At 44.6% G+C, this 11,957-nt stretch overlaps 1 protein-coding gene across 1 annotated transcript in view; it reads right to left on the reverse strand.

The window, feature by feature from the left end:
• Positions 1 to 7,642, reverse strand: part of LGMN (legumain) — a 31,499-nt gene extending 23,857 nt beyond the window's left edge. The window contains 1 exon segment of the mRNA XM_006184186.3: positions 7,502 to 7,642. The gene's annotated coding sequence lies outside the window, so the exon portion shown is untranslated.
• Positions 7,643 to 11,957: the final 4,315 nt, after the last annotated feature.

Genomic DNA, 11,957 nt, shown 5'->3' on the forward strand with positions numbered 1-11,957 from the left:
TGGCCACTCTGCATTACTCAGATGAGACCTCGCCCTTTGTCCCAAGTATGTTATTTTTAAAAACAGTCTTCCTGTGATGTCTGTCATCTAGGCCTGTCCAGGACTGTCACTCTGAGATAGGAGGAGAAAAGCCTCTGAGATGTAGGGAGTCAGTGTAGAACAAGGTCTACAAGGTTAATCTCTGCCTCCGATGCCTTTGGCAAAAAAAGTGCTCATTCACTCATTTGCTTATTCATTCATTCCTTCATTCACCCACTCAGCCAGAGTCTCCTGAACTCCAACCCTGCCAGACAACGCGGTGGGTCCTAGGAACGCAGCAAGGACGGGACAAAGCCTCTGTCCCCAGGGACCACACAGCCAGCTGAGGCACGAACCACCCCTAAGCCTAAGAAATCATCCTCAGCACCTGTGCCTAACACTGTTCTAAAACTCAGAATGATGCCCCCCACCCCCTAGTGAAAAAACAGGAAGCCCTGAGTCTGGTAAAAGTGTAAAAAAGTCAAAGCACCTTGGGTCAGCGCTTCTCCACCTGGACTGTAAGTCCAGATCACCGGGGGGGGGGGGGTCCTTGTTAAATGCAGATTCTTATTCAGCAGGCCTGGGCAGGGCCTGAGACTCTGAATTTCTGACGAGCCCAGGGCAATGCCCAGGGCTACACTTGGATGGAGCAGACCTCTTCCTTAACCTTGGCAGGCTCTAGTCGGCTCTGCCTAGAAGCCTGGCATCCCAGTCAGGAAACAACACTACTCTACCCCCAGTCTCCTCCCAAGAACTCAGTTGTTAATTTGTAAGAATTAAGAATTGGAGTTGGTGCCAAATCCAGGTTTCTTCAGCTCCACTGCAAGGTCGTGGATGCGCGGGTAACTACAATAACATGCCCCAGATTTATTTTTATGATTATATTGAAACGGCCAAGGTGCGTAACAGAGGAGGGCAGTGGACTGCCCAGGCTGCCCCAACACTGGAACCTGCTGGTCTGTTAATATGTTATCAGCATGTATTGGAAGATGCTCTCCCAAGTCCGCTTGATCTGCTCAGGGCTCACCATGCGGCTGGCAGGTAACAATAAAAGGTGCAGTTATACAAATGTATGAATAAGTAGCAGTGAGGTCAGGCAAGGGACAGCCAAGGAGCTCCTATCCCCAGAGCTGGACTCCAGGGGCTCCCACATGGGAGGGGAGGTGTGCAGTGACTCCTGAGGTGACCAAAGCAGCAGCTCTTACCGACTCTGAGCTCACCCAGCAGCCCCTGGCTACAGTGAAGCCTCCCAGGAAGCCTTCCCTGGGGGAGGGGTCAGCAAACTTTCTCTGTAAAGGGCTGGAGAGTAAGGATTTTCAGCTTTGCAGGTCCTGCTGTCTCCATCACAAATATCCAATTCTCCCATCATATCACGAAAGCAGCCAGAGACAATATGGAAACCAAAGGACATGGCTGTGTTCCAATAAAACTTACAAGAGACAGGTTCTGTGGCTTCCCCTAGGGAGTGAGAATGTGCCTCAGCCCACATGACAGGTACAGCCTGGCTGGTTTTATCATCCCTTAACGGCAGTCATGAAACCAGCTCTCTGGTTTGCACACCAGTCTCTTCTGAGTTTGGATCATGTGACTTAATCCTGAAGAGGCTCATTCCTGTGGTAGCACTGGTGTGTGACGTTCCCCCTCATGTTGAGACCCAAAAAGAATAAATACTAAAGCAGAATGGTTGGCCTGACTGTGAACAGTAGAACAGACACCACCAGTTCAACTGCCTAAATTAGCAAACAAAAATCACCGCCAGGTTATTTTTATAAATTCAGGTTTATCTTTCATTCGTCTGCTAAAATACTAGCAAGTTACTATTCAGTGAGGAGAAGCACCTTATTCATACACAAGTGATATTTTCATAGTTAACATTTGGTGATGGTTCCTGTCTCCCTTTTTTTTTTTTCTTATAAACAGAGTTTGTGCTTCCTTGAACATGATGCCAAGTTAAAAGCCTCACAGTGTGACACTGATTGGAAAATGCCACTTAAAAACACACACATACTAATACAATTCTGGAGAACTTATTGGGACGTGGGCAAAGGAAAGATGTGAAAGTAATATAATCATCCCATTACCCTCAGCGATGAACACATCTCAGAGGAGCCGGCCTCAGACGGCAATTTCCTGATCAGCAATATTCTTGACAAGGCATCAAAACAAAGTCACAAGTAACCTTGCAGCATACCTATTATTTTTGTTCTATTAGAATGAAAAGTTCATGAAGAACAAGGAAATGATCCCGCCAACTAGCTCTCTGTGTCTGCTATTTTTGCTCGTGGCCCTCCACGCCCCAGACACACAGGCGTCATGGTCTACCTCTCCCTCACCTTGCCCTCCAGTCTCCCCACCCACCCATCCAACAAACAGGGCCTGAGCACCCACCTGGCACTCACAGGCACTGAGCAGGGCGCCAAACGGACAAAAACTTTCGCAGAGCTAACATTCCAGCAGGAAGAGAGACCATTCAAACGCACAGGCTGTCAGGTGGTGACGAGTGTTAGGGAGACATATAAGACAGAAGAGGGAGTCCCGGTAAGAGTGGGAGGTGTCATCTTCAAAAGGGGAAGATGTTAAGCAGGTGAGGAAGCCTGCCCATTTGTAACAGCAAAACTCTGGAAGCAAAAGAAATGGCCATTTACCAGGGACTGTCTAGTTAAATCAATTCTGATACATCTTTATGATGGGATACAGTGTTGCCTTTAAAAGAATAAGGCAGATCTTAATGTGCCATGAGTGGAAAGACCCCTAAGGGGATGGTTAGGGGATATGTGTCTAGTCTGTTGACCATGTATGGAGAGAAAACATCCCGGACAGTTGTTGCTGTAACCAGGGGAGAGACAAAAGCCTCCTAAGAGTGACACATGTTGCTTTGCTGCAAGGCATGGGAAGGTGGGATATTTGTGAGTATCTATGAGCCGCACAGTGTGCAAGATATTTCATAATCCTCACAACGTCCGTGGGCCAGTCTCACTACTCACTGCAGTTGAAAAAACAGACCCAGAGGGGGAGGGTATAGCTCAAGTGGTAGAGTGCATGCTTAGCATGCACGAGGTCCTGGGTTCAATCCCCAGTACCTCCTCTAAAAAAATAAATAAACCTAATTATCTGCCCTCCCTGCCAAGAAAAGAAAAGAAAAGAAAAGAAAAGAAAAGAAAAGAAAAGAAAAGAAAAGAAGAAGGGAAGGAAGGAAGGAAGGAAGAAAGGAAGAAAGAAAGAAAGAAAGAAAGAAAAAACAGACCCAGAGAGGTGGAGAAACTTGGCAGAAAGTCGCACTGCTGGGACCAACAGACAGATCTGATACCAAAGACTGCTTTTTCCACCACACCACCTCACTTGTCACAAAAAAGCGCTGCTTATGTGAACATCTGGGAGGCCCCATAACCACAGGTGGGAGCACTACACCCCACACTCTGGCACCTCCAAGCTTCCTCCAGCAGGAGAATGCCGCAGCGTTCTTCAGCACCCGACTATTTTAAGGCGCTTGTGGGTAACTGGTATAAAAAGGTCATAGAAGAAGTGCCCATCAAAGGAGAGCCTGATCCACCCGAAGTCAAAGGCAACGGACAAGCCTGTATGAATGAACCTGACCAGCCTCCAATGTCGGGTCCTCTGTGTTCCCACTTGGTCCTGAGACCCTCCCAGGCTGCAGGGCTACACGAGGTCAGTGATTCGATTAAGACTCCACGTGACTTCAAGAAGTGTACCATCCAGTGGGCTTCGATCCATTTGGGAGCTTTGGGACAGAGTACCCATTCTAGATAAACTGTCACCAGCAACACAAGTAACAAGGCTACAGGACCATCTAAACAGCAGAATCAAGTTCAAATCCAGGTCTGACACTGAAGCCCACACTTTAACGGCCATTGTGACCTCTCATGCCAGCCCTCATTTTCTTCTTGCTCTGGGTTAGAAACAGCGAGCCTTATCAAAGCCAGGCAAAGCAGCTGTGTAGATAAAACATCTGTAAAGAGCCTTTCAAACCTGAAGGGTTTTGATCCTGCTCTCTGCTCTCCAGGGGCTTACAAAAAAAAAAAAAAATCATCAAGCAAGTTGTCCCTGGCTGACAACATGCAGGAGAAACAAAGACAGGTGACAAGGACCCCTCCTTCACCAAACTTGAGTCAAGAGCCTCTGAATCCCCTTCTCAACTAGATCTTGGCCTGCTGAGCCCAGGTTTAGCAAAAATCCTGCAAGAACCTCCCATCTCTGATACCTAATCAAGCTCCTCTTAGTAATTTTTCATTCACTAACCCTCTCACTCTGTCTATTGATGACAAATCTCAGCTGTCCTTGCTGTATTTGGAGTTGAGCTCAGTTCTAGACTGAAGTCTCCCTCCTCTAATGCAATAGCTGGAATAAAACCCATGTTGCTGTCTTTATCAAGTATGAGGTGCAATTTCTCTTTAACACAGGACACATAGTGTCCTACTAACTCTGGGAAGACCCTTTCCCCTTTGGGCCTTAACTGTCCACCTGGGAATGAGATGGTAGAATTAAATTATTAAGGACCCACTCAGTTCTCAAATCCTTTGATTTCCTGTTTAAAGAGTGGAATGAAAACAAAATCCAACTAGGTCTTATCTCAAATCTCAGGTGAAAAATGGATTTTGTTCAAGTTAGTTAATCAACTTTTTTCTTGCCCCCAAAGGGAAAATGTATGATTCAGTGGCAAACCAGATTCTAGATTAGAGCATGTCCTTCAAAGTTATCTAATTCTGATTCTACGGCATTTTTTTTTTTTACAACTCGATAAATTGTGGGTAAGAGCAATGCAAATACTGTTGATAATTCTTACCTAAAGACATGTAAATTAATTATATCAAGTGGAGGTTCAAGTGACTCCTCCATTGTACGAAGAAGCTAGTTTTGTCTCCCATCACACATTACGACGCTTCTAATTTACAAGTGTACTTTGTACTTTGGAGTCTCATTTAAACTGGTTGTAACACCTCACTAAGTTTCCTCATTAATAAGCTAAATATAATCTTCAACACTTGTTCATTTTTATATCTGTTCAGAGTGATGACTTTACTTTTTAAAAATTAACTTTTAACATTACAAAAGGTACAAGCAACTAAATCATATTTCAAAATAGACAAAATCAAGAAAGCATCTCTAAAATCTGTTAATGGTTAGAAGAATTTAGGAATCCAGCAAAGTAAAATTTGGCCAATGGTTAATGGGTTTTTTTCCCCATTTTTATTTTCACTGCTTATTTGGCATGTGAATTTCTTCTACTCAAATTACTATTTTTTGAAACCTGGTATTAATGTAGTTTGTAGCCTTTTCCCAAAATGACTGAACATGAGTTTTATAGCTAGATATTAATTCTTAAGTTTAACTTGCTATAATTTATATTTTAAGGATACACATTAAACTACAGAAATGTAGAAAGTATAACCTAAAATAATACCATCATCCAGATCATCACTGTTAATATTTTGTAAATCTGTTAAAAACCTCTTTCCCCATAAACAAATAAAACATTAACGATAAAATACTTTCCAATGTCCTGTCCCACTCTTCCCATACCATAAGGTAAACACTATCTTATTTCTTTCCAATCAATTCAGTATACATTTAAAAATACATATTCACCTTATAAACATTCCCCTGCTAACAGACATTTAGGCTGTTTCAATTTCTTTACCCTTAAAAACAATGTTGCAAAAACATCATTTTACTCATCCCCTTGTATACAAATGTCTCTTTCTCGAGGGTACCTCAGAAGTAGAACCACTCCGTCTTTGAGATATACCTGTTTTGCTAGCATTTGTACTGTTCTAAGATATACTTCCAAATACTTATCATCTCTTGATAGCATCAAACTTTATAATTCCTAATATGATGGATAAAAAGTGATGTAATTATGGGTTTTATTTGCATCTCCTGGATTACAAGAAAATTAGAGTCATATGTTTAACCATTCAGATTCAACACGCTAAACACATGTGACAATCTCCCCATCATAAAATAGGATTTGAATTTTGGTCTACAAGGCAATTTCTGCAGTTTAAGGGGAAATAAATGCCCATCATTTCCTTAAAAGATAATCATAGGTAGAAAACTCAAGAGACAGAATTTGTTTCAATATATTTTTACTGAATGATACTGCGTAGGGTGTTCACCACTTAATAGTTCACAACACTTTTCTCATTTCCTTTCCCTTCCCACTGCAACTATCTTTAAAACACTTAACAGTTCTCCTGGGAATTACTGCAATGAGCTCCCTAGTGTGGCCTCTCCAACACCCTTTCACACCAGAGAGCATCTAAGATACACATCCACTAAATTCAGCTTCCAGGGCTTTCAGGATGAAATCAAAATCTCTCACAGCAGCACAGGAGGCCCTGTAATTCTGTTCTCCACTATCCAAATGAAACTCCTTGCTCCAGTCAGGCTCCTGGACTCCAGGTCCAAAACTGGTGCCTTTGTCCTGTCTTCATCATTCCGTTTTCCAGGCAAAACGCTCTTCTTCATTTCATTAGCTCCTGTCCAACCCTCAAGCTCCATTCAATCACCCTCTTCTCTGCAAAGTTCTACCTCTTCCCACAAGTCAGGGTTAGATGCTGCCTCTGTAACACTAGCATGGTTCACTATAGACTCCCTCTCTGTATGAAATAATCCTTGCTGAAAAAGCTTAGTAAGGCTCAATAAATGTTTGCTAACTAATGCAGCCTCGGAATAAAGAAAGCTGGGCTACTCTCCTACATACTGCAAGGCAAGTCTCAAACCTTGGGCATTTGTTTTCAACTCTCAAACAAAGCACGTGGGTCAAAGTTCCTTCTCCCACCCCACAGATTCTGCAGTTCCTGGCACGGAATTACACACATGTAGGTATAACCACAATTCTAATAGGTAGGGGCAGGGATACAGCTAACTTTGACTTCCACAGTCGATGTGAATCATCCCGTAACTCCAACAGCTCCAGTCTCTGAGAAGTACAGCTTTTCTGGCTTCTTGGAAGGGATGTTTTTATACGTTTGGGTATGTTTGTTGTTGTGGTTAACATAAGCCCGCTCTCAGGCTACTGAGAACTAACTGGAAACAGGTGCAATCTTCTGCATTAAAAGCACCAACATCCTCAACTGTTTCTAGATTCTGAAGATCAGAACCAAGCCCCAGACTCCGCCTGGCACTCGCTGGCCATGGGACCTTAGCAAATGTCCTCTCCTCTCGTGCCCATTTCTCCCAGCGCTTGGAGGAGACTGGGCTTCCAGCCAGAGACCTCGCAACAAAAAGAGCACCTTCCCCTCACCACAACAACCCCACCGGATGGCAGGCTGAGAAGTCGCAGGGTTTCCCTTGGGCGTCATGGTTTGCCTAAATTCCCGTTCGCTGGTTGAGAAATGGATTACTCAGAACGGGCCGGGGAAACTGAAAATCCCGGCCGTAAGGCCAAGAGCCACGGCAGATGGGCGACCCTGGACCCGGGCGTGGGGCCCGACCCCAAACCCCTGCCGAGGCTCGCGGTTACCTGCGGCCGGACCGTGGGAACTCCTGGCGGCGCTCAACCCCAAGAAAAGCCACCTCCAGACGTCAGCCCTGCAGTGATTGCAGGCGCTGCGCCCTCGCTCCCCGAACTTTGAGGGCCTGCTGCGCCACCGGTGATTGGCGAGCTTCGGGGCGGGGCGTCTGCGAAAGCCAATGGGAGGCGGGGACGAGGCCGGAGAGCCGGAGGGACTACAAGTCCCAGCGTGCACCGGTTCGGCCTTCTGGGCCCAGAGGCAGTAGGTACGCGGTGAGCTAGGGCAGCGAGTCCTAGCGTGCGTGGGAGCAGGGGGCGCAGTGATTCCAGAAGTGTCCGCCGAAGGCTCAAACCCAGCGTACGGAGTTTAAACGTCGGTTTCCAAACTTTTCCACACATTGGAAACACCTGGGAAAGCTTCAGAGACAGACACCTCCTTCTCACCCCAGAGATTGTGAGTCCATTGGTCTGCGCGTGGCTTGGGTTTTGGACTCTTTAAAGATCCCCAGATGTTTCCATGTGTAGAGCCATTTAATTCTGATAGCAGCCGCATGAGAGGTAGACACTGTTATTGTCATCCCAGCTTTACACGTAGGGCAACTATGGGAAGGTATGTCAGGGAGGTTAATTTTCTGAAGTTCACAGACCTCTGAAATGGCAGAGCCAGAACTTGGACCCAGGCAGTCCAGTTCCGGAATCCTGTGCCTTTAACCCTTATGCAAAGCTACTTCTCAAACGTTTGGTATTATCTCACAGGGAGAGAAAAATGAAATACTATACATACAGGTGCCATGATTGTGTTTGGTTTTTATTGAAGTATAGTTGATTTACAATGTTATATTAGTTTCTGGTGTACAGCATAGTGATTCAGTTATACATACAAATATATACATATTCTTTTTCATTACAGGTTACTGCAAGCCATTGAATATAGTTCCGTCCTATACAATAGGACCCCGTTTATTTATCCTGTACATAGTAGTTTGTATCTGCTAACCCCAAACTCCCAATGTCTCCCTCCCTCCACCCTTCCTCCCCGGTAACCATAAGTTTGTTTTCTATGTCTGTGAGTCTCTTTCTGTTTCATAAATAAGTTCGTTTGTGTAGATGCCATGTTTCAGAGCACAGAATATTGAATGGGATGGAATTAATATGAGGGAATAAGTGCAATCTGCCCAACATCACGCTAGACCTATGACTGCATTCAAGGGTTATCTCATTTGATCTTCCTTTACAATCTTTTTTTTACAGTAAATCATGGATTGACATACTACTCTGGGCCTACTGCCTATTTTGTAAGTAAAGGTCTGTAAGGACACAGTCACCCCCATTGGTTTAGGTATTATCTCTGGCTGTTTTGGGGAACAAGGCAAAGTTGAGTAGTTAAAGGAGAGACTATATGGCCCATAAAGTCAAAAATATATACTGTCTGGCCATTTACAGAAAAAGTTTACCAACCCTAAGTTAAGTACTTGGCCCAAGATCACAGCTCGCAAGTTACCATGGGATTCAAGCCCAGATCTGTCCAAGCCCAAGGCCAGTTCTCATGACCACCATGTTTTGAGTCTTCCTCCATGGGGAGCATTAGCATTATGTGCCAGGTGTAGCTGAACATGGAGAGAAATCGGATTCTGTTCCTTCCCCTTGAGAATTTACTGTCTAGTAAGAGAGGCAGAGTGTGTCCTTAACTGTTGCCTCAATTCACCCAGAATAAATGGTGACCTTTGGCTGGTTAAGCTTTGACAATTGAGATGGAATAAAAGTGATGGCCTGATGCTGGGCATATTTAGATAAACAAAGGGCAGGGGTAGCCCCCTTGGTCTCCCTCAGCAGCAGTGTGGGCTGAGAGCTCAGAGGTGGGACGAGAGAAGGTGGCTGAAGGTTTGAGGGCCAATGGGGGGTTGCTGGGGATTGCCATGGTGATGGTCAGGTGAGCCTCAGAAGAACGTGTAAGGTGGCTTGCCTAGACCGGCCATAAAGAGCAGGCTGAGATGCCAGAGACCTAGAATGGGAACAGGTTGTACATGGTAGGCTCTGCCATCAAGCTACCTGGATCCAAATCCCCGTTCTGCCACTTAGCTGTGTGACCTGACCAAGTTACTTAGCTTCTCAGTGCCTGGGCTTCCTCAACTGTCGAATGGAAAAAACAGTACCTACTTCATAAGGTCTCTCTGAGAGACCAAAATTAAATTTGTTAACATGTACTTAATACCAAGTAAGTGCCCTATTAATATTAGCTACCCTTTGTGTTGATAGGATGCCTTTGGTTGCTGGGCTATAAATTAAGAATCCCAATGAGGAAAAGAAGATGGGAATCTGACCTTGGGCACTGCCTGGGCTCCTGGTACCCACGCATGGATGGCAGCATGATGTGGGAAGTGCCAGGAGCAGAGAGGTAGGTACCAAAAAAGTGCCCCAGTGGCAGGATGGCAGCAGGTGGCCGGAAGGTGACAGGCTCCCGGTGGATATATAGGCACAGGGACCTCCCTGTCAAGTGCCCCCTGGCAGAATTCTCGCAAGGAAAGTCACAGTATGGGACTCTTGCCACCATATCATGCAATCAGAGGTTAATGAGGCTCGGGTGGATGTGAATGTGACAGATAACTCTCACAAGAGATAAAAGCAATGAGGCACCATTTCAGATTCATTCTTTTTTTATCTAATACTGGGAGATAGAATGAGAGATTAAGATTACAAAGCAACAAGAGTTGGGGAGAGTGTGAAAGATATTGGTTAGATTTAACGCAGGGTTTCTCAACACTTCTCAGTGCTCTTGACATTTGGGGTTCCAGTCGTTCTTTGAGGTCTGTGGGGAGGGGAGTGTCCTGTGCAGTATAGAATGTTTAACGGCATCTCTGGCCGCGACCCACCTCTCCCAAGTTTTGACAGCCAAAAATGTCTCCAGACTTTGCCAAAAGTCCACCGGGGTGGGTGCGGTGGGTACAAAATCCACAGCCCCCATGTTGAGAGAGAGAGCTGAAAATATCCTTCATTCATCCATTCATTCCCTTAGATGTGATGGTCACAGGGATGGAATGTGGATCCAGACCGCCTGGGTTTCAATTCCATCTCTCCCACTTCCTGGTTGTGTGACCCTGGGCAATCACTTCACTTCTCTTTGCTTCATAGGGTTGTTGTAAAGATCGAATGAAATTGTACCTGTAATGGAAAAACTTAGTTCCTGGTCCAGCCAAGTGTTAGCTATTCACAGAGTACGTGATAAGTGTGGGGCATGAGCCTCAGCCCTGAGGGTCCCTACAGTCTATTCCTCCCAACGCAGACAGACTGAACTTATTTTTAAACTTAAATATTTCCAATGAAGTATAACGTACATAGAGAAAAATGCACAAATTATAAATGTACAACTCAGTACATTTTCACAAAGCAGACACATCCAGGTGACCAGCACCCAGATGAAAAACAGCCTGGCCACACCCAGGAAGCCTCCCTTGGGCCTTTTTCAGATGATTTGTTTTTTGTTTGTTTGTTTGTTTTAAGGTTTCATACCCTCCGTTTCCCCAGGCATTTAATTATACTGCTCCCTCTGGCTCCTGACTCCCTTTGTTTTTGTTCTGACCAAGTACCACTTATTCTTTTTTTCTTTCTTTTTCTTTTTTTTTTTGAATTATAGTAAACCAGATAGAACATAAAATTTACCATTTTAACCATGTTTATATGTACAGTTCAGTGGCATTAATTACATTCACATTACTGTGCAACCATCACCACTCTCTATTTCCAAAACTTTACATCACCACTTCCAGCTCAAAAACCATTCCATCCTTTCCAGAATAAAATCCTGCCCAGCTAACATCACCTTACTCCTGCCTATCCCTGCGACCTCATTTCCTGCTACATGACTCATTCCACTCCAGCCCGACAGCTTTCTTGCCTTTGTGTATGCAGTTCCCTTTTCCTGGAATGCCCTTCCCCTTCCAGGCACATAGATAGCTTCTGCCCAAATGGCACCTCCTCGTCAGAGAGGCTGTCCTGGGCCAGCTGACCTAAAATAGTACACAAACCTCCACCATTCTCTAGCCTTTTACCTAGCTTTACTCTCTTACTTTATATATTTGTTAGTAAATTTCCTGGGGCTCCACTAGAATTGCTTGTGAGCAAAGCCCAATCTATCTTATTTATTTCTATATCTAGTGTCTAAGAGTGTAGCTGTCATATAGTAGGTGCTCATGAAATATCAGTTGAATTAAATGGCATGATAAAGATAAGTGCAGTTTGTGCTTCTGTACCCAGGGGAGATACCATTTCTTCTTGGTTGTTTCTTAAAGATTTCCAGTCAATAGATAAGCATTTGTTTAATTCTGTGATAGGCAGTAGTCTAAAAATGGCCTTCATAACCCTCACTCATATATAATCTGTTCTTCGTTCAGTATAGGGGAAAACTGAATATGATGAGGTATCATTCCCATGGTTATGTTGTATGGCAAAAGGGAGATTATCTGGGCAG

This window comes from Camelus ferus, chromosome 6 (genome assembly GCF_009834535.1).
Source record: "Camelus ferus isolate YT-003-E chromosome 6, BCGSAC_Cfer_1.0, whole genome shotgun sequence".
Lineage (NCBI taxonomy): Eukaryota > Metazoa > Chordata > Mammalia > Artiodactyla > Camelidae > Camelus > Camelus ferus.